This window comes from Octodon degus, unplaced genomic scaffold (genome assembly GCF_000260255.1).
Source record: "Octodon degus isolate 3935 unplaced genomic scaffold, OctDeg1.0 scaffold00443, whole genome shotgun sequence".
NCBI lineage: Eukaryota > Metazoa > Chordata > Mammalia > Rodentia > Octodontidae > Octodon > Octodon degus.
In genome coordinates, this window is record NW_004525019.1 from 158,303 (window position 1) to 184,644 (window position 26,342).

At 35.6% G+C, this 26,342-nt stretch overlaps 1 pseudogene; it reads left to right on the forward strand.

Moving 5' to 3' along the window:
* LOC101583518 overlaps positions 1-9,984 on the forward strand; it is a 160,886-nt pseudogene extending 150,902 nt beyond the window's left edge.
* The last annotated feature ends 16,358 nt before the right edge of the window (positions 9,985-26,342 follow it).

Here is a 26,342-nt window from a genome sequence, read left to right on the forward strand (position 1 = left end):
TATATAATCAGTTATATTTCTGCTCCATGGTCTTTTAAAATATTTTAGTCTGCTTTTATAAATTGAAATTGTTAGTAAATATTAATCTTACAAATAGCTTGGATTCTTGTGGTATTTCCACATATGCATTCACAGATACAATACCTTCCTTCTACCCTTGCTCCCTTTTTGCTACACCAACACTTCTCCCCCAGGACCATGCCTACTCCCTAAAGATTCCCCTTAGTTTCTATCTCATTCTCCATCCATCCTCTACTTTTCCTTCTGTAGATACCATTGTTCCATTCTGTACTTCTACAACATTGACTGACTGGTTTCCTAATATGAATGAAAACAGGGATGCAACTCAGTGGCACAGCTCCTGTGAGGACCTGAGTTCCATTCTTAGTACCAAAAAGTAAAAGAAAGAAAAAAGAAAACATAGTATTTGCCTTTCTATTTTATTTTTCTCAGTATAACGCACCCTGTCTACATCCATGTTTTGGCAAATAATGGATTTCATTATATCTACAGAGTGGTATCCTACTCAACAAATAAGGCACAATGTCTTTATTCATATGTGGAAGATCATATTGCTCGATTTCACATTGTGGCTATTGAGAGGACTGCAAAACACCTTTGAGTAGAAGGACCTTTTTGTACCTTTTTGGTACAAAAAATCATTATTTGTAATTATATTGCGTAGTGGAATTACTGAATTACCAGTACAGTTATATTTTAGACTCTCCTTAATATTTCCACAATATCTATGGCAATTTACATTGCTTCCAGCAGTATATTTGAAGTCCTTTTTACCACATACAGCTCAACCTTTGTTATTTATTGAAATTTTAATAATGGCCATTTAAACCGGATTTAGATCATAACACATTGTGCTATTTATTTAATGGTTTGCTGCTTTTTAAAACAATTTAAAGAAAATGAAATTAATAAAATATTAGAAATTATACATAATTTCACTAAGATGATAAAAATTTAATCATGATTGCAGTATTACATATTGCCTTCATGTCAGTTGTTCAGATTAACAGATACAAGCATGCATAATTGGTCAAAGCATTAAAGAGAAGAAATTGGGGCCCAGGAGATGGCTCAGTAGGATCAGTGCTTGACTGGCAAACACAAGGTTCTGAGTTCATTCCCCGGTTCTGAAAAAAAAAGAAAGAAAAAGAAAATTAAATTTAAGCAATAACTGCTACTTTCAATAGATAAGTAGATATCAGCAGTAAAAGTATCCAAACTCTCTTACATGTATGCAAATACTTTTCTCTTCTTTCTTTTTTTTTTTCACCTTCCTCTCACCCCAGTTGTTCTTTACCTTTGAGAATTTCCTTTCCTTTCACAATATCTATTGTAACTTTCAGATCTCATTTACACTTTCAGATTCTTACACTGGAAAGACAATATGTTTGCTCATACAGATCTGATTTATTTCACTTAAAAGCATGGTCTCTAGTTATATCCAGTTTCTACTAAAGCCTCTTATTCACCTTTTTATAGCTGAGTAATACTGTACCATATAAAACTACTACATCTTTTTTATCCCTTTCCTCAGATGGTGGGCACTTGAATTGTTTCCAAGATTTAATTATGGCAAATTATACTTCTATATACAGGGATGCACATATAGCCCTGTGGTATGATGTTTGCACTTCTTTTGGAAAAATACCCAAGAGGTGAATAGTTAGATTGAAAGGGATCTCTAATCCGACATTTCTGAAGAATATCTACATGATTTCCAGAATGATTGTACCAGTCTGCACTCCTATGAAAGATGAGTTGCTTTTTCCCACAATCCCTCTAGCATTTGTTATAGTTTGATGTCTTGATGTTAGCTATTCCTCCTGGGGTGAGATGAAATCTCCATTTTGTTTTAATTTCATTTCTCAAATGATCAATGATGTTGAACATTTTGTCATCAATTTGACTGTTATTTGCATTTCTTCATCTGAGAAGTGTGTATTCATCTCAGAAGGCCTCCCCCCTTTTTTTGATTGGGTCTTTATATTTCAGGAGCCTGATGTCTTTTATGTGCTAGATAGAAGCCTTCATCTGAAAGACAGCTGGCTATTTTTCCCCAATTTGTTAATTTTCTTTTTAATCTGTTGATAATTTCTTTTGATGTTCAAAAACTGTTTTTAAAAATGTGATCCCTAGGGCGGGAGAAGGCTGAGAAGAATAAACTTTTTCTTGGCAAGCGCAAGGGCCTGAGTTCAATTCGTGGTTTCACCAAATATAAATAAATAAATAAATAAATAAATAAATAAATAAAATGCCTGTTGTTGATTCTTTGAAGTATTTTCTATATAGTTAAGCTATTTTGATTAATTCTGCCTACCCATATGTCTTCAAAATTTCTACCTTTCTCCTCCACTAGATATAGTATTTTTCTTTTAATATTTAAATTTTTGGTCTATTTTTACTTTAGTGTAGTGCACAGTGATAGATGTGGGCCTAATTCTAGTCACTAGCTTGTAGAAAGCCAGTTTTTCAAGCACCATTTATTAGAGAGGCTGTTTTGCTTCCAGTGAATATGTTTGTTTGTTTCCACTTTCAAAGATCAGGTGAGGGGCTGGTGAGATGGCTCAGTGGTCTAAAGCACCTAGTTGGAACAAGCTTAGCAAAACATCAGGGACTGCGGTTCAATCCCCCAGCACCACATGCCAGCCAGCCCCGACCCCTGGTGGGCAGAGTTGGACACACACACACACACAAACACACACACACACACATAAATAAATAAATAAATAAATAAATAAAATTTAAAAAAAAAACTCAGGTGAGACTGCATGCAGTGATGTGCACCTCTAATCCCATTGCTTGAGAGGCTAAAAACAGGAAGAGCATTACAAGTCTAATCTATGTAAAGAGACGCTCTAGACTGTGTACTAAATACAAAAAAAAAAAAAAAATCAGGTGCCTGATTTTTTTATAAATTCTTCTGCAACTTCTAATATGTTACATTGATTCTCAGGTCTATATTTCTGCCAGTACCTTGATGATTTTATCACAGTAGCTTTGCAGTATCATATCAATTCTGGGGTTGTCATGCCTCCTACATTTCCTTTTTTGCTCAGGATTGCTTTTACTGTTCTAGGTATCTTCTGGTTCCAGATAAATTTTAGGTATATTTTCGCTAGTTCTGGGTGTTATATTAATGGTATTTTAATCTGAGTTGCATTCAATCTGTATAACAATTTTGGACTTAAGAGCATTTTCACAATATTAGTTCTTCCAATGAAAGAGCAAGAAATACTTTTTATTTTCTGAAATCTTCTTTGAACAGAACACTTCTCAGAGTACTGTAATTTTCACTGCATAAAATTTTATCTTTTTTTTTAAATTATGCCTAAGGTTTTTCTTATGTTACGGTGCAGCCATAGTTTCTCTAATTTCTCTTACTTTGTCTGTGAACAGAAATGCTTTTGCTTTTTAAGTGTTGAACTTGCATCCTGCTATGCTACTGAATTTGGTTATTAAATTTAGAATTACCTTAAGAGTTTTTTGGTTCTTCTATATCGAGTATCATGCCATCCGTGAATCATGATAATTTAACTTTTCCTTTGCAATCCTTATTACTTTTATTTTTCTCTCTTGCCTAATTGCTCTGGTTACTGGTTCCAGAACTATACTGAATAGGAGTGGTGAAAGTGAATATCCTTGTATTTTCCTGATTGTGAAGTGAAGGCTTTCATTTTTTGTCCATTTATTGTGATGTTGGCTATGTTTGTCATAGATGGATTTTACTGGTTGAAGTAAATATTATCTGCTCTGATTTTCTGCAGGATTTTTATCATCAATCAGTGTTAGACTTTGTCAAAAGTATTTTCTGCATCTATTGAAATTATCATGTGATTTTTGTATTTGACTCTGTTGATGTAGTGTATTCCAATTATTGATTTTTTTTATGGTGAACCATGTGCATTCCTGCAATGACTCCTTCTTGGTCCTGATGTACAATTTTCTTGATGATTTGCTGCATTCTGTTTGGTACTATTTTACTGAAGATTTTTTTGCCTGGATGTTCATGAAGGAGATTAACCTAATGGTTCTCCTTTTTGGTTGGGTCTTTCTCTGATTTGGGTATCAGGGTAATAACAGCCTCCAGAAATCAATTAATAAGAATTTCTTCCCTTTCAATTTCCACGAAGAGTTTGAGAAGAATTGTTATTAAATATCCTCCTAATTCCATGTAGAAATTAACTGTGAATTCATCAGGACCTGACCTGTTTTTCTTTGTTGTTAATTTTTGAATTACATTTTCAGTTTCGTTGACTTGTTTTGTTTTATTCAGAATTTTTACCTGTTCTTTATCTAGCTTTGGTAATTCATATGTATGTAGGAATGTGTCAATTTCTTCATTGTTTTCCACCCTATGAGAATAAATATTTTTGAAGTAGGTATTAATGATTTTCTGAATTTCTTTTCTTTTTCTTTTTTTCAGTATGGGAATCAAATTAGGACCTTGTGCTTGTCAGCAGGTGCTTGTGCCACTGAACTATCTCCTCAGCTGAGTTTCTGAATTTCTATAGCATCTGTAATGTTTTTACCTTTTTCCATCTTTGTTGCATTAAGCTTTTTCTTTCCTTTTTCATGATAAGATTGTCTAGGGGTTTGTCAATTTTACTTATTCTTTCAAGGAACAAATTTTTTGATTCATAAATTCTTCATATTGTTCTTTTTAATCTCCATTGTATTATTTTTGCTCTGATTTTTCTTTTAAAAATTATTTCACATTAAAAAAGTTATTTCACTTTAGTACTACCACATATTTTCACAATACATGAAGTTTACATTCCTCAGGGAGAATGGTTATGTACATAATACAGCTTCATTCTTTTTGAAATACCCTTTCTCATCCCTTTCTCATCCACTACCTTCCAAGTCTAAGTACCCTTTACCCTTTTTTCTTTTCGTTACTGTTCTTAACTCATGATTATGACATACAATGTCTACACTCAATGAAGTCACTACATTCTTGCACATTGCACGTCTTAGTTCTTCTTACTTCCCTTTTCTTTCCATTTTCCCCCTCCCCTTCAGTCTACTGAACCCCTTCTTTTCAAGATTTCTACCCACTCTTTCCTCCTATGTATATTTAATTTCTCTGAAACTATCCTACATTGTTTGTGTGAATGTAAACCAGTACAAATAACATGAAAATTATTATGCTGATTTATCAGAAAAATAAAATTTAGAAATTCCATAGATACCAGAACTCCCCCTTTAAAATCCCTCCCCAAAGAACTGAAGACATCAATCTATGACGATACATGAATATTAATTCCTCCCTTCTTTGTCCTTTGGGCTTGATTTGCTGTTCTTTTTCCAAAAACATAAGGTTCAGCATAAAGTTGTTTCTTGGCATTAATTCCTTTTCCTAACGTAATAATGCACTACTATAAATTTTTTCTCTTATGGAAAATTGTTTCTTTGTGTCCTACAGACTTTAGTATGTTATATTTGTATTTGCATTTTATTTTATTTTTAAATATTTATTTATTTATTTGTTTATTTAGTGTGTGTGTGTGGCCAGCTCAGCCCACCAGGGGGCAGGCCTGGCTGGCATGTGGTGCTGGGGATTGAACCGCGGTCCCTGTGTTTTGCTTAGCTTAGCTTGTTCTAAGTAGGTGCTTTAGACCACTGAGCCATCTCACCAGCCCCCTGCATTTTATTTTAAATAGTTTAATTTCTTCTTTAATTTAATCTGCTATCCCTTGGTTATTCAGGCACTTGTTTATTTTACATGTGTGAATGGAACTTTTGCAATTCCTTTAGTCAATAACTTCCAATTTCATTGCACTATGGTCAGATAATATTCAATGGATTATTTCAATTCCTTTGCATGGACTTATTCATGTGCTATGTGCTATTATATGACTTGTTTTTCTTCTGTATTTAGGACAGCATCAACAGTTTCTACATGGTCTCCAGGGTATCCCTGCTTAGAATGAACTCATAGTGATTTTCTTGTTTACAGCCTCCCACGTGCTGGGATTACAGGTGTGAGCTACCACACTCAATCTCAATCCCTGTCTCAGTATGCCTTGAGTGCAGGGCTGGTGTAGCTCTATGGGGATCAAACCCTGGCTGCTGTGCTCAGCCTAAGGAGACACTTTAGTCCACTGAGCCATCAGGATGGCCTTATATGATCTGTTTTGGAGACCATCCCTCATGCAGCTGTAAAGAATGTGTTTTCTTACATTGTTGTGCAGAACACTCTCTAAATATCTACTAAATCAATTTCTTCACAAGTTTGGTTTAGTTCTCTTATTCTTTATTGATATTCTGCCTAATTTAGCTATCTCTTTGTGACAATAAGTGTTGAAAAATCCTCTTTACAACTGTTATTAATTATTTAATTTTTCATGTCTATTAAAATTTGTCTTATATAGTGTGCTCCTTTATTGGATGCATATATGTTTCTGACTATTACCTTGTTCTCCTTCAGTTTTCCCCTAACAAGTATGTACTGACTTTCTTAATATGTTTGATAATTCTTAGTTTGAAGTTCACATTGCCTGCAAATAGAATAGGTACCCCTGTTTCATTTATTTTATTTTATCTGGGCTACTGTCTATGAAGTCGAGATTTAAAAGTGTTTCTTGAACACAATATATTGTTGGATATTGTTTCTTGATCCAATGTACCAGTCTGCTTCTTTTATTAGTTTATTAAGACCATTTACATTGATGGTTATAACTGATATGTATTGTTTTTTCCTTATTATGTTATTTTCCTGCTCTTAGTTTCCAAATTTCACATTCACATAATTGCTTGCTCTATTTGGTGGTTCTTTTCTTTTTTTCAAATTATTTATTTATTTGTGTGTGTGTGTGTGTGTGTGTGTGTGTGTGTGTGGCCAGCTCAGCCCATCAGGGGGCGGGGCTGGCTGGCATGTGGTGCTGGGGGATTGAACCGCGGTCCCTGCGCTTTGCTAAGCTTGTTCTAAGTAGGTGCTTCCGACAACTGGGCCATCTCATCAGCCCCGGTGGTTCTTTTTTATTGTTCTTGAAGTTGCAATTTTTATCTCCCACAATATCACTCATTGTAGTATTGGTAGAATGGTGATAAATTTATTTAGTTCTTCTTTGTCTCAGAAGCATCTTCTTTCTGCATTAATTTTGAAAGATACTTTCACAAAGTACATTAGTCTGGATTGGAGGTTGTTCTCTTTTAGCATCTAAAATATTTACTCCAAGCTTTTCTTGATGATATTTTGTGCTGAGATATCTACCCTGGTTCTGAAGGGTTCTCCTTTATAGTTGATCGGTTTCTTTTCTGTAATAGATTTCAATTTTATGTTCTTTTGCTGAATCTCTGGAATCTTGATTATTGTTGTCTCAGTGTGGATTTACTTTGGTTGATGGCAATTGGAGTTCTATATGCCTCACATAGATTTTTGTCAGAATCTTTTCCAATGTTTTGGAAATTGTCTGCTACTATTTCTGCAAATAATCTTTTTTGTAATTTATGTTATCTCCTGCTGTTTTGTTGACACCTGTCAGCCTTAGAGGGTTTATCTTTGTGTCATCTTGCAGTAACTCAATTCGTATTTCCTAGTTATTTGCTATTCTTTGGAGATCCTTTCAGTATCGCTAGCTGCAATACTACCTTCAAGGTCTAAAATTTTATATTCAGTTTAATTCAAGTAGCATTCCAACTTTTGGTGGAATTTTAAATTTTCTGTTAAAAATATCTGTTTTTAGATATCTGTTTCTTGTATTCTTTTTTATCATTCCTTCAAAGTTTCCATCATTTTTCTATGCTTCCCTAATTTTGTTTTTAGCTATGTCTTTTTTGCATGTCTGAAGCAATTCTTTCGCTATTGTGTCATTTTTTTTTAACTGAGTGATTATTTCTTAGATTTGTTTTTGTTGCTGTTGTTGTTTTTTAGAGACACATTATTGTTGAATTAATTTCTTCTGTAGTCTGATAGTGTTGTTTCTTTAGTTCAGTTATTATTTCAGAAATCTCTGGGGTTTCACTTTCAAGTATCTCTTGTACTTGTTTTGGGTCAGAAGGAAGTCAGTGCTTTCCTTTTGCTCTTTCCTTTTGCCATTTTGAAGTTCCTAAAGTTCACCAATGCTCAGTGCCAATTCCATGACAGTTTGGTGGTAGCTTATTGAGACTTTTCGAGCTCTCTAGAACTCAGAGTGGTTTCTGTGACAGTGAAAGAGCCAAGCACAGATCACCAAGTCTCCTGAAGCATTTTGGATCTCTGCCTAGTTTCTCTAAAGGTTGGGTATACAGTGCATCTCCACTTATTGTGGTTTTCATTTGATTTGCTGTGATAATTGGTGAAAGTAAGCATTTTTCTTGAATTTGTTGGTCATTTGTATGTCTTCTTAGGAGAAGCATCTGTTTAGTTTTCTATACTTTTTTATTGGACTTCTTGGTAGAATATTCATCCCTCAAAGTGTTTAAAATATTCAAAATGTCCAATATATTTAGATTTACCTTTTGTGCATACGTTCTCATATTCTAATCATTTTTCAAAACCTGTTAACTTTTCCTTGCCTGATTCTCTGAAGATTTCTTTGCAGCCTATTTTGACTGCAGTATTTTCTCGCCTCTAAAATAACCTTTCTCTGTATTCCAGATTATAAATGATTATTATTCATAAAGTAATTAAAATCATGTTCATATGTCTCATTTAGATCAGTGAGGGACAAATTTTTGATCCCTGTCTAGGCAAGGTTTATACCCATCTTCAGCCTGAAGCAAGTATAACAACGTATATTTTCAGTACTCTGCTTCCTTCTCTCTCTTCCTGCCCTCCTTTCCTTTATCCTTCTCTTGCTTCTAGTCTTCATTCTTTTCTTTCTTTCTTTTTTCGTTTTCTAACACAAGTTCTCAATATATAATTAAGAGTGGCCTTGAATTCAGTACTTAGAGGACTAGGAAAATCTTGAGCAGGCCATGATGCTCTTGCCTCAGCTACCTGGGTCCAAAGATTATAAGATTGTTCCACCATATTGGCCTTCTTGTCCATCTTTTAACAATAAAAGTTCTAAATCTCTAGAGAGAAAATGAAATAAGTTAGAAAAAATTATATAGGTACTCCAAGAAAGAAGACAAGGAATACATTTTAAAAATAAAAACTGGACAGATCAGTGTGATAGCTCAGTGGTCTAATGTGCTTGCTTAGGCAAGATAAGGGAAAGTGCAGGGACCGCAATTCAATCCCTGGTACCACATGCCATGCCAGCCCATTACCAGGGTGGGCTGAGCCTGCCACTGAATAAATAAATAAATAAATACATAAATACATAAATACATAAATAAGTGCAGCTTCAGGACACAGGCCAAGGATTTGTTGTTTGCTTGTTTTGTCTTCTGTTAATACAGAGTACGACTTGGCAATATTTTTTAAATGCAACCAAGCCTTCTTATCTGTGAATGGACTGCCTCTTTCACCTATAAATATATCTTATCCTTAGACTAGTCCATTATCTTCTGTGAGTTGGTCTTCCTCTTCCCAGAAATCAAGTGCAAAACTTAATGTACAGTCTCCACCCTTTTGAGAGAAATATAAATGTTTTCAGTTTGAGAAAATAGTGTGCCTTTCACTCTTGCAATGCAGCCCCCTATTTTTTTGCATATACACTTTTAAATTTCTGCTAAATAAATAACTTCATGCCTCTGTAAAGAAATGCAAACTTCAATTTAATTTTCTGCAGATATTCCTTAGCTGTTTGATTGTTTTATTAGATGTCTTTGATACATTTTGGATGTTTCTCATATTTTGAATATTGCCTTTGCACCATTCACTTTTTTATTTTATTTTTTTATTTACTTTTTTTTGGTGGAACCTGGGATTGAATGCACCTTTCTCTTTAACTTTCAATGTTTGAAATATTCTATCTAAATATACTGAAAGCTTCCTGATTGTGTGATAGGTCTTCGAATTTCAGTTGACTTCTGAGGACATGAAAGTCATAGATAGCCTGAACCGAAACTTGAGATATTATATTGCTGAGTATTTGATTTTGTGTTTTCCTTATGTTTTTCAATAGCCAGAAACATAAAATTTGCAATTTTTGTTATAATTTAAAAGTTTCTTTCTGTTAAAGTATCTTCATATAAAGCAAATAGGAGATTTTTATGAGCAGTGAGGATAAAGTAAACTTTCATAATTTTAAATATGCATAGATATTATTATTTTACCACTGTAGAAGTGGACTCATTAAGACTATATTACACTTTTCTTTTTCTAATTACACCACTGAGGACCATCCTGCTTATCCATATTCTGATGAATATTAATTTGGAGGCCATTGTCATGACTCCTGTTAGAAATTCCTTTTTGTGGAAAATGATGTAGAAGACATCTCCTGTGCTGCTCTTCTGATGCATCATTGTGGTCAAACCATGCCAAATAGAAATTTTTACAGTCTGAATTGTTTGATCTATCCAGAAGAAAAATGAAGTAAATTAAATTGATATTTGAAAAGAAATTGATTTTTCTAAAATTCATTGCTTTGTTCTCCTTCTGCAATTTGCATGAGTTCATTTCATACTCACTAGTGCTGCAAAGAGATTTGGCTGGAGGTCTGTGGAGAAAGCTATTTTTGCAGGTGGGGATGGTACCAGTGGCAGGCTCTGGGGTTGACGGATTCAACAGCTATTGATCAGTCACTGTTACTCGAGCTCTGGAGTAGTGAAAAAACGTACTGAATTTCATTCATAATCCTTAGTCTAAAAAAGTAAAGCAAGTATGAGAAGGGTGACCAAGATCTTAAGGTTCCTTCTTGCAGCTCAAAAATCACAGTTCTTGGAAAAGGGAATCAGGTGTCTTGTTGGGGGTCACAGGTTCCTGTTAAAGGAACCAGTTTGAAAAGTTGATTCAGAGTAATATGGAGGAGTCACAGATGAAGAACAAGTAGAGCACATCATTGTTTGATAACTACATCAAGTGTTCTTTTAGTAATTGTGTCCTGTTGGCAAAGTGGAAAATTTTACATTTTTATCTCATTCCAGAATTGATACATTACAATATTTGTTAGTAATGTAAGGAAACTGATTCAACAAGGAAGTACAGAATTCAACAAGTGCGAGTTAGGATAATGCAGGGTGCCTGATGAATAAGCTGGGAGAGTAGTATCACTAGAATACCTGGAAAGAAACCAAGTTACAAAAGTTGGTAAACACTTAAGTGTCAATTATTATATTTTGGTACCATGGAATCATTTGAACTTTTGGAAAATTTAGCATACAGATTGATGAAAGCAAAATATTAGGCAAGCATCTCAAACTATTTCAATGGAAAAATGAAGAAATTGCTAGAGACTGACTAATATTACAGAACTCCTAGCAAAATCCTCCTATCAAAAGTAGACATGTCCAATCAAAGATAAGTGGCTCAGATATAGCCTTGGGCAGCTAGATGTAAAGCCTTGTAAGATTGTAATATCACCATTATTATGTGATTTTTAGTGATATTTTTGAAGACTGGATTTCATAGTGCCCAAACAAAGTAGGCAACAACAGAATGCATTGTAGGGGAGGGCCCAATATATTAACAAATCCATCTTCTACATGTGTCTCAGTCAGTCAGAGTGAAAACTATGTATCAGATTTTACAAATACATGCAGTTTGGACTCATGTAAAATGTAGCAATTACATACAATATTTACCTCAACCTAACAAAATTATCTCAACTTGCCTGTGAGTGCATGAGAAGATAGGATTTTTTATTAAGTGGAAATTTGAGTTTTCTTATTCATAAAACTTGAGCTTGTTATTCTATAAAAATGGCTTAACTGTTGAATTCATCATATACTTACAGTAATTTTCAAAAAAATGTATAAGAAAATGAAAAAAAAAAACACTTTTAAAATCCAAGTGCCTTCTCTACTGCCCCACATAACAGTCCAGTTTCCCTACATAAAAATCTCAAAATGTTCATAACAATTTATACCCTAGGTTGAATTGACTTACCAGGCAACTAGAGTACTCAGCAATCATGAGATAGCAAAATGCAAGAGATTTGCACAGTGAGGTGGGACATAGTTCCACCAGATAACATACATGGGTAGCCACATGTAAAAAGATAGCATACATGTGCTGATTTCTGAGTTGTGTGATAATCATCACCATTATTTGCTCTCTATTTAAAAAGGCCTCTGAAGTGGAGAGTTCAAATGATATAAGGGAATTATAGCTGCCAACTTTCTAGATGTCCAAAACATTGAGTTCATATTCTCTAAAATTGAGGAAGGAATTCTAGGAACAATAGAAGTGAAGAGTAGGAAGAATGTATCTAAAGAAAGAAAGCCTCTGTCAGAGAGAGACAGAAGGGGTCTCAGAAAGTGGGTTGCCCAGCTACCTCACTTCCCAAGGGTATTTGTTGAGCAAAGCCATGAGAGAAGGCAGACTTACAGTTGGACAGAACTATAATCAATTGGATTACAAGTACAGTCCTTTTAGTATTATTGATCTAGTGGAAGATGTCAAGGTAGGTATAGGTGGGAGAAGAATAACATGAGCCATTAAGATTACAAGTGTAGTCACTTGAGTAATATTGATTAAATGCAGATCAAATTGGGAAGCAAATCATGTAGCAAGTGCACCCTGAAACAATGTGGAAGGGGTAAGTTAAGGAGCTGTGACCCTCAAACCTAAATTGATTGATACCTATTTGGAATATCTATCATTGCGTTCACCCCTAGAGGAAGTGCATGTTCTTATTTAGTTTAATTTTATTATTTATTTATTTATTTATTTATTTATTGCAAAACTGGGGATTGAACTCAGACCCTTGAGCTTGCAAGGGAAGCGCTTATTCTACTGAGCCATCTCCCTTGCCCCAAGTCAGAAGGATTTTTTTTCTCCAAATGCCTTCAGGGTAGGTTTGGTTGGCTTGAATTGTAGAGATCTAAGCATAGCAATGTGAGCCTGACTATTTTGTTGAAGCAGCCACTTAAAGAACTGAGCAAAGGGGCAGGCCCCTGCATGTTCTTATTTTAAAAAGAAAAAAGAAGAGCTAAACAATGAAACTCAGTTTTAAAACACGTTAGTAAGACAGTTACAATAGTTGATACGTTACATATTTTTGTCTTTGCAATAGATGCTAACTAGTTATTTTTCTCGATGTCTTACCTTCAGTGAATATATCTCCAGGCAGTTGTATTCTGTATTGACCTCTCCAGAGCCCAGACCTTCTAACTTCCTCTATTTTTACTTTGGCTATCTATATGTAAATATAAACTCCAAGATGTTATCAATGAGATGAGGTTTCCTTCTCAATTTATATAGGGCCTACTAGGTAGCAAAAAACCATCTCTTAGTTCATAAGTCTCAGTTTCGTATGTCAGCTATCATCTCTTTAACTTTGAATGACCTTATGTAACTCTTAGAGCAAGTAGACACTAGAATGAATGAGGATCTCTTTCACAGGAGATGACAAGTGGAGCAATTAGTTGTCTATTGCACTGCATCATTCTTTGCTGCTGCCCTTCTTCACTGTTAGTAGGTCCATTTTATGGCTGCTTTCATACCAGCATCCTTTGGTGTACCAGCTCTATCCACAAAACTTCTCGGGGTGGTGGCAGTGACATGTAGTATTACCATTTATTAATATTTTCTTACCATAGGTACTGAACTCATGTTCCCTCAGAAAAACGTGGACTTTAGGGGAGTTTTATTTTAAAACAGAAGAAGAAAATTAACTGTTAGATTTCCTGGAAAGGTTCTGAGAGGGTGCACACATTGCTACTTAATCCACAGCTAATTATACATAAGCCAAGCACAGGAATTCCTCAAATATTTAGCGGTCATCTGTTACAAATTGCTTTGTGGATTTAAAATGGCCAATTGGAACTTAGACTTCTGAGGTTTTACAACTTGATGGTTTAAAGGAACCTGAGATCTTAGAAATAAATGACTAATTTCATTATAATTTTATAGAAGCTCAGGAACTTAGTAAGGATTGAATGCACTTCATTTAGAATAACTGCACTGCATTCCATGATGCCTGAGGAAGTTCATTCTTAGTCCAACATACTAGCTCACTGTGTACTCTTATTTTAATTACTATTAATATGACTGATTGCACAACTCTGTCTTTGGCCTTTCCCTAGCTATCTGCCCCACACATAACAGTTTTCTAAATAACACCTCTTATGACTTCTTAAGATAGAAATCATGAACAGGCAAAAATGTTATCTGAAAGATGCTACTATGATTTATACAGCAGTGTAAAATGAACCAATGTGTTGACTGAACCAGATGAGGATAATGGGGAGGTTACTAATTTAGGAAACAAAAGAGGCTCATGCATTTTTATATCAATTACATCTCACTAGGGAAATAGATTCAACATTAGGTAAAATATATATCAGGCTTACAACATCTACCCAGGGAGTCTGGTGTGGAAGAGCACAGGAGGCAGTTTTCATGCAGGAGATTGAAAGATTCCAGTCCAAAGTCAAATCTTCAACTCAATATAAGGTATTGTAAAAAATCATATCAAGAAGCCAAAACATCTGTGGTGATAGAAAGCCAAAATAATGGCAAAGACAGGAGTTCCTCCAAAAGACAAGTGAACTTTCCTGTTTTACTTCTTTTTTAAAGACAATACAAAATAATTGTAATAAAAAATTGGAATGATACAGAAATTCACTAAAGCAAATGATATCAAAGCAACAATATTTCTGCTATTGCATAGTGTTGTCTTTAAATTGTTTTTTTTTTAAAAAGAAAGAAAAAAATAACAAGAACAAAAAAAGAGACAAAGCAACATACAACAATCAAAGGATATAAAATTTCAAAACTAGAATGGAAAATTAAAAACAGTTGTTATACTAGATCTTGTTATCATCAAATTTGTTGCTCAGATTACCAGATATATGAATGCCAGATTGATCAAACATTAACTCTTCATTTTGCTAAAACTTAATTATTTCTCTAGTCTTTTTTACTTTTTTCTTTTTCATTTTATGTATTTGGTACAGGGTATCACTACACAGCTTGGACTCAAGTGTGCTCCTGTTTTCATCCTCTCCAGCACTGGGATTATAGGCATGTGCCACCACATCCAGATTCCTGCTCTGCGCACCCCGGGGTTGGGGCTGGCACATTATGCAGGAAAGGGGATCAAGCACTGGTCCCTACTCTCGCCAAAGTAGGTACTTAGTCAACTAAGCAATGTAACTGGCCCTACTTTTTTATTTTTAAAAGTATTTTAAGAAAGAATATAACAGTAATTATGACACATTTACTATTACCATAGGAATGGTACACATTTAAAAGTACAAGATTAAACATATTCAACTGTGATTTTATATTACACATTGCTCTCTTAATGTAGTTGCTCAGATACATATAACAGCATATAAAGGTAGCCAAGGAAACAATGTTAAATGTTAACTGCTATTTTCAAAAGACTGATCAAAATCACAAATATAATCATGTCTGATATTCTGTATATATACTTGTATATTTTCCCCTTCTTATTTTTCCTAACTTTTCTCCTTTCTCTCATTTCAATTAGTTATTTCTCATGTTTACTTTCTTTCCATTTTACTATCTGTCTTGTACCTTTCAGATTTTATTTATTCTTCCAGGTTCTTACACTAGGGAGACAGTACAATGTTTGCACATGTGGACTGATTTATTTCATTTATGAATATAACTTCTTGTTGCATCCAATAACCTATTAAAGCCTCAAGATAATCTTCCTTTATAGCTGAGTAATAATTATATAAAACATATTTTAATCTATTCCTCAGGTGATGGGCTTTGGGTTATTTCCAAGACATTTTTATGACAAATTTTGCTGTACTAACATGTATTAACACTGCAGCATGATGTTTTCAGTCCTTTTGGAAAAATGCTCAGAAGAAGAGCTCGACCAAATGGGACCTAGGTTTGCAAGGAGGCTCCACACTGCTTTCCATAGTGGTTGTACCGGTCTACATTCCCACCAGCACTGGAGAATAGTACGTTTTTAAGCATAGTTTCTCTAGGAATTGTTATTAATAGATTTCTTTATAATAGTCATTCTTCTTGCAGTGAGATGGTTTCACAGTGTTGTTTTAATTTGCGTTTCTCAAGTGACAAGTGATGTGGAACATTTTTTCATGTATTCATTTGCATTTGCATTGCTTCTTCTGAGAAGTTTGCATTCATCCCAGATGCTTATGTTTGGATTGTGTCCTTGAATTTTGGAGATCTGATTTCTTTTAGATCTTTGTATAATCTAGATAGAAGAATTTTGAGTGATGGTTGATTACAATATATTTTACCAATTTTTTTTAGATGTCTTTTCACTCTGTTGATTTCTTTGACATGCAGAAACTTCTAACTAAGATGAAATCCTAGTTATTAATTCACTGAAGTGTTTCCCATGGAGTTGGATTGTGTTCATAAACTATCTACCTACACCTATATTTTAAAAATTTCCACCTACTTCTCTTCCAGCAGATTTAATGTTTCTGTTTTAATGTTTAGATCTTTAGTCTATTTTTACTTTAGTTAAGTACAAGGTGATAGACCTGAATCTAGTTGTAGTTTTCAGTATGTGGAGAGCCAGTTTATCTTGCACCATTTGTTAAAGAGGCTATCTTTCTTCCAATGAATATGTTTGACCCTTTGTCATATACAAGTTGGCTGAATTTGCATCTTCTAATCTGTTCCTTTGGTCTTCAGATCTGTTTTTTTTTTTTTTTTGCCAGTGACATACTGATTTTGTCACAGTAGCTTTGTAATACAATTTTAAGTCATGGATTTTAATGCTTCCTGATTACCCTTGTTGCTCAGGATTGCCTTTACTATTTTAGCTCATTCTTTGTTTCAAATAAATTTTAGGAATGTTTTCTCTATATCTATGAGGTGTGCTGATGGTATTTTGATAGGGATTGAATTAACTTTGCATAAAACTTTTGAAAGTATGGTCATTTTCACAACAGTAGTTATTCTTATCCTGGAGTAAGTAATATCTTCACATTTTATGAAATCCTCTTGATCTCTCTTTTCAGATTATTGTAATTTTCATTGTATATGTCTTTTATTCCTGTGCTAGATTAATTCCTAAATATTTCACTTTTTAGATGCTACTGTGAAAGTTATCATTTCTCTATTTGCCTCTCAGGTGAGTGTATTATCTGTGTAGAGGAACGCTAATGAATTTTAAATGTTTACTTTATGTCCTGCTATGCTACAGAATTTATTATTTCTAGGAGTTTTGTGGTGATTTTTTTTCTTTTGGATCTTCCATGTAAAGTAACATGTCATTTGTGAATAATGATAGTTTAACTTTCTTCTTGCTATTTTTATTCATTCTGTTTGTGTCTTGTCTAATCACCCTGGATAATCTTTTCTGAAGTATAATGAACTGGAGTGGTGACAGTCAAAATCCTTGTCTTGTTCCTGATTTTAAAGTGAAGGTTTTCGGGGCTTGTCTGCTTAATATAATGTTGGATGTTGATTTCTTTTACTACTTTGACATAAACACCATCTTTTCTGATTTTCTGCAGGGTTTTCTTTTTTTGTCATGAATGATTGCTGGCCTTTGTCAAAAGCATTTTCTGCATCTAATGAGATGATCATGGAATTTTTGCCTTTTGCTCTGTCAATGAGATATATTACACTTATAGATTCATGTGTAGTGAACCATCCCTGTGTTCCTGAACTTAATCTCGGTTGGCAGTGGTGTACAATCTTTTTGATGTTTAGCTGCATTCTGTTTCTTAGTATTTTATTAACAATGTTTGCATTTATGGTCATTAGGGTGATTGTTCTTGTAGTTCTCTCTTTTTGGGTTTCTTTTCTGGTTTTGGTGTCATTAATACTTGCCTTCACGAATGTGTTTGGGAAAATTACTAACCTTTTTATTGCATTGAAGAGTTAAAGAAGATCTGGGATTGAATCTTCTCTAAATTTCTTGTAGAATTCAGCTGTGAATCCATCACAACCTGGGCTTTTCTTTGGTAGTAGGTACTTTTTATTAGATTTTCAATTTCATTCACTGTTATTGAGTTATTCAGAATATAGATATAGATGTAGATATGAATATTCTTTTTTAAAGAGAGCATCTCAGTACACAGTTCCAGTTGGAAAGAACCTCACTTTGTAGCCCAGACTGGTTTTGAAAGCCCAAAATTTCTCCTGCCTCAGCCTGTTGGGTGCTATGATTACAGATATGCACCAACACACCTGGCTAGAATTCTTACATCTTCTTGAATAAGTTTTGGAAATTCATATGTATCTAGAAATTTGTCCATTTCTTCTGTTTTCTGTCCTGTGAAAGTAAACTTTGGAAGTAAGTATTCATGATCTTCTGAATTTCTACAAAATCTGTAGTTATTTTGTTGTTTCCATTACTTATTGCATGAATTTGAATTTTTATTTTCTTTTTTGGTAAGGTTGGTTAGGGGTTTATCAATTTTATATATTCTGTCAAAGAACCAACACTTCAATTTATGAATTTATTGTATTATTTCCTTCATGTCCATTACATTAATTTTTGCTGTGATTTTTATATTTTTCTGCCTTCTGTGGGCTTTGGGGTTGACTTGCTGCTCTTTTTCTAAGGGCAAGTACAGCATAACGCTGTTTACTTGATCTTGCTCTTTATCCTAAAGTGCAAATTTCCAGGCTGGTGAGATGGCTCAGTGGTCTAAAGCACCTACTTAGAACAAGCTTAGCAAAGCGCAGGGACTGCGGTTCAATCCCCCAGCACCACATGCCAGCCAGCCCCAACCCCTGGTGGGCTGAGCTGGCCACACACACACACACACACACACACACACACACACACACATAAATAAATAAAATTAAAAAAAAATAAAGTGCAAATTTCCTACTGTAAATTTTCCCCTTATATTTTAGAGGCCAGACTACAGGATGATCAAGGTCTACTAGAATGGACTTGTAGTGATCAGCCTGTTTACAGCCTCCCAAGAGCTGGGATTACAGGCATACTCCACCACACCCAGTCTCAATTGCCATCTCAGTGCACCCCAGGGGCAGGGCCAGCACAGAAGGCTGGGGGATCGAACCCCTGACCCCTGTGCCTGCTAAATTTTCCCTTTAAGACAGCTTTCACTGCATCATGCAGCTCATAGTAAGTTGTAACTGTATTTTTATTTGACTGTAAATATTTCTTATTTCCTTCTTTAATTATATCTGTGACCTGATGGTTGTTCAGGAGGCTGTTCTGTAATTTTGTGTATTTATGTTCTTTTAATTGTGTTTGTCAATATATTCCAGTTTAGTTATACTATGTTCCTGTAATATGCATGGTAAAACTTCAGTTCCCCATGTATTTTTTTAACTATGCTCTATGTGGCAGTATAAAATCTATTTTCAAAAATGTTCAACATGCACATGTGAAGCATGTGTACTCTGTTTCCAGATGAAACATTCTGCAAATTTCTACTATGTTTATTTCTTTACAATGTTGGTTCAATTCGGTTATTTCCTGCCTATTTGATACATCTATTTGTGACAATGACATGCCACAGTCCCTTATTACAAGTGTAGTATTAATCATTATTTTTATTTTCTATTAACATTTATCTTACACAGGTGGTGCTGCTGCATGGGATATATATATTTGCATGATTGGTATCTCTTCCTCTTGAAACTTTCTCCTATTAAGTACATAGTGATATTTTTATCTCTTAAAGTCATTCTTGGTTTGAAGTTGACATTGTCAACAGCCATAATATCTTTCCTTTTTTTCCACGGTTCTTGTTTGAGTATTGTTTCCCATCCATCATCTTTAGTCTAACTAATTTTAAGTTATGTCAACTGAACAACACTTCAGTTGTTTTTTGCCATTCTGAGACTGGGACCCAGTCTGAGCAAGGTGGCACACACCTGTAATCCCAGCATTGGAGAGTCTGAAAACAGCTGGGTCGCTATGAATTTGAATTGCATAGTAAGAGCCTTCACAAAATACCAAAAAATAAAAATAATAATAAATGTGGTTTTATTGTATACAGCAAAGGTTTGGATTTTGTTTTGCAATCCACTACCACTCTGTTTCTTTTGATTGGTGAATTGAAATCATTTACATTGATGTATAGATATAACTCATGTTGTCATTTTATTTTCTTGCTATAGGTTTCATAATTTTCTCTGTTTTTTAATTGCATGCTCTGCTTGTTGCTTCCTTTTTGTTGTTTGAATTTGTGTTTTGTTTCTGTCTCTTTTTAGAATATCTCTTAGTACTCTTTGTAGGGTTGATTTGGTGGTAATGAAACTCTTCAGTTGTTCTGTCATGGAAGGATATTATCTCATCATAGAATTTGATAGACAGTTTTTCAGTGTACACCCATCTGGATTGGATGTTGTTTTCTTTCAGGACCTGACCTGAAGTACTTCACTCTAAACTCTTCTTGATTAAATATTTTGTATTGATAAATATGCTATGATTTTGATAGAGATAGTAGTTTGCATTCACTTAAGGAATTATGCACATTCCTGAGCCTACCTTTAACCGGCAATAAATGTGAGATGTTTCTGAGGGTCTGAGCTCACTTGGAGAGAGATTAATCTCAGTGAAACCTCTGAAGCTATATTTATCATGTCTTCTTGTCGTTTCTTTCCACAGTGAATTATAACATACAAGTGGGTGTACAACCTGGGGCACAGAAGACGACCAGGGGTGAGTTAAGAGAGGCCTGACTGCATGGTGAAAGTACACACAGCTTAGGCAAGACCAGCAGAAAAAGCTCAGAGTAATGGGAAACTACTTCAACAGAGAATGAGTCTGTCCATCTTATTCGGATGTTACTCAAAAGGAGCAGGTGCAAAGGTGAAACCAAGAAGTTTTCAGGAATTATTTTTCCTTTTAAAATGGTGTTGCTACTTGTTTCAGCCTAGGGGAAAGGCTGCTTTAAACTCAAATGTTTGGAAACCAATTTTGAAAACACTGTGTCATGCTCATCAAAATGGGGAACGAATTCCTCTTCATGTATGGTCTCTTTGTAGTTTAATTTCCTTAGCTTTGGAACCATGGCAACCAGACTCAGAAGAGTCTAAGAAATATCTGAAAAGGTCACTTTCAGATGCTGATCTTCCTATACCTCAAGAGCAGCTTCTGCACAAATATTGATACAGGGAGAAAAAACTGGTCTTGGGTGGGTGACCTCCAAACCATACAGGGAACCACCAAATGACATAGAGAAAAACAATCTCACGACCTGACCTGCATGAGTTCATGTTCTTTAAAACCGAAGAATGAGTTTTAGGAACAAACAGAGGTAACGAGCAGAATATATTTATTGAGAGAAAGAAAGCTCCTGTCCAAGAGAGGGACAGGAAGGGGGCCCGAGCGGGTAGTTCCCCCGGAAGCTGTCTTTTCCAGGGACTTGTATAGTGTAAAACCACATGAGGCTAAGGTAGAGAGAATGGGAACTCGCTTAGGTGGGCAGGAGGTGGGACAAAACTATGGTCAACCAATGGGATTACATATGGGACAGGGTCCTTTTCTGTTGGGGGTTGGAATGCGGGATAGGGTCGCTTTCTGTTGGGGGTTGGGCTAGTGACTCACTTGAGTCTTTCCAGGTGATTGATACCTATTTAGAATATCAATCCCAGGTGCCACTCGTTTAGCATTTGTTTGGCCTTTAGGTCTGGCTCACAGCAGGAGCATCCGCCCCTCCCACAGTTGTAAGGAATCTCATCTTCTGTGTTGTCTCCTTCTAGGGCCTGGCCCTGTCTGACTGCCTACAATATTTCTATCTAACTCTGCTGCCTGCAATAATATAAATCTGCACATGAGACCTTTTTAAAACCTCTGCCTTCCTCACTCTCAAATGCAGGGTTTAGCATAGCAAAAAGGACAAAAACAAAGCAGAGAGCCTCTGTGGTGCATAATTATGATAAGGTTGCACCCTTTCAAAACCCCCTACAGGAAGGCGCTCCCCCACATACCAAGAGTGTTCATCTTTTAAATTTCTCCATGCGCTATAATGGGGATGAGTTTGACAAACCAGCTCCTAAAAGGATATTTATGGCATTGCAAATCATCTCCTCAGAATCTGAGAATTTGCAGTATGTAGAACAAAATGAAACAAAGAATGAGATAAATGAGCCAAGGTAAGGCAATTATCACAGTGGATTTCTAAATTGATTGAAAAAATGGACGTATCTACCCCAGTAGTTCCTCCATCTCAGTTCACAAAATATCAGTCCCTACCACCATCTTTTAAACCTTCTGCTCCTCCATATGTGGAGAAGAATAAAGCCCTCATAAAAGTTTATAGAAGTGTGATATCTGAGGTTCTTATGCAACGGAGACAACAGAGAGACCCTGAAGCTTATTCTTCCTCTTTGGGTATTTTTCTTGTGATGGTTCAACAAAACCCACTAAATGCTCAATTTCCCCAATGGCTTGTACAATGGGAGCACTAACCTCTGGCATTCAAGGTTATTAAAGATTTAAAGCTGGCTGTCATGGCCTATGGTATGAAATCAACCTATGTGATTGGATTAATACAAGGATTAGCAAATTAACATACATTAATTCCTCATGATTGGGAAGTTTTGTGCTGTACAATTTTAGAGCCAAGCCAATATTTGTAGTTTAGAACTTGGTGGAATGATGAAACAGATATTCAAGAGAAGGTTAGCAGGGGACAAAAATCCCCTAGTTAATGTTTCATCAGATCAACTCACTGGGTCAGGGGCATGGCTTCTGTCCAAGCTCAGTTGCAATATGATGATGTGGTTATTGTGCAAACTCACACTTGTTGCTTGAGGGCGTGGGAAAAGGTGGAAAGGCCAGGGGATGTTCACAAATCATTTGCTAAGGTTGTCTAATCTAATAATAAGCCTTATGTGAAATTTTTCTCCCTATTAAGGGAGGCTATAAACAAAACAGTGAGAGCATCAGATTTGAGGGAGTTATCGTCACAAAATTTGGCCTTTGAGAATGTGAATATGGAATGTCATAAGGCTCTGATCCCTTAAAGGCACAGGGTGCATCTCTGGAAGAATATATTAAGGTCTGCACTGATATTGGCTCAGAGCCATTCTAAGCTAATTTATTGGCAGCTGCCTTACAGTCTTTTTTTAAACAAACTCATACCAAATGTTTTAAGTGTGGAAAAATGGGTCATATGGGAAAAGGTTGCAGAAAAGAACAAGATAATATGAAAAAGGATGTAAGAGTAACAAGACTGCTCTGGGACTTTGTCTGAGATGTGGAAATTGTAAACATTGGGCTAATGAATGCCGCTCCAAACTCGATAATCATAGCCAACCCTTAAAATCTCAGGGAAACTGGAGAATGAGTCCGTCATCCAGGGGCCAGCAGTTTCCTGTGTGTAGGAGACACTTCCAGGTCCTCATCTCGGTCCAAGAAGCCCATATTTGTAATCCCAAAGTTACGTTATTGGAATCCCATCAAATTGATTCCAATCTACCACTTACAATGCAATCCACGGCGAAGACAAAGACACTAAATTATATCTTCAATCATTGGGGAGTCAAGGGGCTCTAAGTCCAGCCATGAAGATGGCTTTCTGGAACCAAGAGAGAGACCTAGGGCCTCACCCAGTTTTATTCAGTGGGGGAGTGGTTTAAGGATTGACTGAGAACAGTGGGAAAGAGACTACTATGAGCTGAGATAGGTGGGTGGCCTAAATTTATCTCTTTGATATGCAGAGAGAGTAATCTGCATTATATAGTATCTAATGTTTTGCTAAGTCTTGTGCTTCAGCTTTGGTGTAGACTTTCAAGTCCCAGGAAGTCATAGCCTCTGTCTCGATACTTGATCCCAGCTGGCGCCACGGAGCATTAACTCTACCATCCTGTCTCAACCTGGCTCACATTAAAGAGCAGCAAGTATAGGTTACCAGGGAAACACGCACACCACCTTCAAAGACTATCACCAGCACTTCAGCTAGACCAATACACATTGCTTAAGGCCAATTGAAAGATAAAAAGAAGTCCTAGCCAGCTCATAACAATACAAGTAAATAGGGTCAGGCTCAGTCAAAATGGAGAAAATCGCTCTTCTTTCAAGGAGAGCTGCTCAGGTGGTCATCCACACCTGTGGTCAGTTCGAATTTCAATCAAACACTGGATAACAAATACTTTCCATGCAACCCCTGGAAGTGAAAGCACAACTTTAGATCTGATGGCTGTGGAAAATTAGCTTTTGATCCCCGCTTGTTTTTACAAAATTAAGACTGGGATTTTCAGCCCTATTCCAAAAGATACTGTAGTAAGGAGTAACAGTATTGTAGAAAGAAGTAATATTAACCAAAGTGTACTTGCACATTTAGTAAGTATTGACAGGGATTATGAAGGAGAAATATTATCTATGATATCTTCTACTAAACATCTTCAAATTAAAACCTAACTGCTTATTAAAAATAGAAGTCAGCTTATTTTTATTATGCATATTAGAATGCTTACTGTATTGCCTGACCTTATTGTCAGCAGAAAACAACAAAAGTTTTTAAAAAGGAAAGGGGGGGAGTTCTTTTAAATTGCAAACAGGTGGTTCCAATCTGTGCATCACCGCGGGGTGCGGAAGGAAGAAGGGCACAAACTGAGATCAGGGAGGGCCCTGCGGTCCCATCCACTCACAATTTAGGCTGACCAAGATAGTCATCTGCAAGATAAGTTCAGCTGCAGAGACCTGTATTCCTGGTGTTAAGTAGGTGGGTCATGAACATGACATGCTCTAGCTTTGGCTGTGTGTGTGGATGGCTTCGCAAGTTCTTAAGGTTTGAGATGATATCTATGTTTAAAATCTGGGCAAAAAGAAAGCATCCAGTGGTCAGAGCCAGAGCAACAGTGGACACACATGGTAACTGCATGCAGAAGCCTTGGCTACAGGGCCATAGCTCCCTTAAAGCTTTCGGTAATGTGGGCTCAAGAAAACCCTTTGTAGGCACTAAGACCTTTAAGCTGCTCCTAGCAGCTGGGCAGCACACCTATGGAGTAAAATCAACCAAAGACAGGGCCCCAGTGCTAAATGGTATGCAGGTTTTGTTTGGTGTAATTGATGTTGCTTATACAAGGAAATCAAAGTTATAATTCTATCCACCCAAATCATTGTTCAAACAACACTCGGTTCTTATATTGCACAATTGGTCATTCATTTTTGCTAAAAATTTTAAATTTGTTAAAAAGAAATAATGGGTTAGAAAATAAAAATTAACTAAAAGAAAAGCATTTCAAAGGCCTTTCAAATGCAAGTGTGGATGGCCTCCAGTAAAGCAGCTACCAAGGTGAAGGTCATTGCTCCAACATATTTTAAGACTACTTAAAATTCTTTTAATTCCTAATAGGTTTGATTGCTTGTTTTACTGTTATAAATAAAAAATGGCATTAAATATGGAGCTTTGATGTTTTACAAACAAATATAAAGGTTTAAAATAATGTGTAAAAGCTATGGGTTTCAACAATGGCTTGATTTGACATCTTATTTAAATAATAAAAGGCATAATGGTGGCCTTCAAAGGCCACTGTATGATCAAAATTATGTGAAAGCAAAGGGGAGTCAATCCAGCCAACTTCACTTGTCAATATATACTATTAAATTTTTATACTTCTACAGCAATAGAAAGAAAAAGCAGGTAAGAGAAAAAAGGCTTAAAAAGGTCCTTTGGAGAGATCTGCATACTGGACAATGAAAAGCGACTCAGTCCACAACTAACCTGGGGCAAACTGTATGCTTGTGTTTTCCCAAAGAATGCTAACTGACCTATTTGTGTACCAGAGTGTATTTTCAGGCTGTACCATGGAGCCAGATCTAAAGAAAAAGTTAACAGTGATCAGGCTAGATCTAGCCTGGGGCCTATTCAAGAAAATGACCAAATGGAAATATGAGGTCTAAATAGGTGATAAAATACGTAAAAATGATTAAGTTAAATTTTGTCAGTATTGACAAAAAATACAAAATATACATATTAATTATAGATAAAAGATTTCATTCCAAGTTTTTCTAATAAAAGATCTACAATAATTGACAAATAATAAAATCTTAACTAGTCTACTTATAAAATTTCTTTTTTATTAAACATTTATTTTTTTTTACATTTATTTAGTGTGTGTGTGTGTGTGTGTGTGTGTGTGTGCGTGTGTGTGTGGCCAACTCAGCCCACCAGGGGGCGTGGCTGGCTGGCATGTGGTGCCGGGGGATCGAACCGCGGTCCCTATGCTTCGCCAAGCCTGCTCCAAGTAGGTGCCCTAGACCACTGAGCCATCTCTCCAGCCCCAAAAATTTCTAAAAATTATAATAGAGTTACTATAATTTGGCAAAGATTTGAGTGCATTTTTTAATTTTATGTGTCTGGGTGTTTGTGTGTCTTTCAATGAAAAGCTGTTTTTTTTTTTTTTTTTTTTTTTTTTTTCTCTCTTAGTTGTTTGG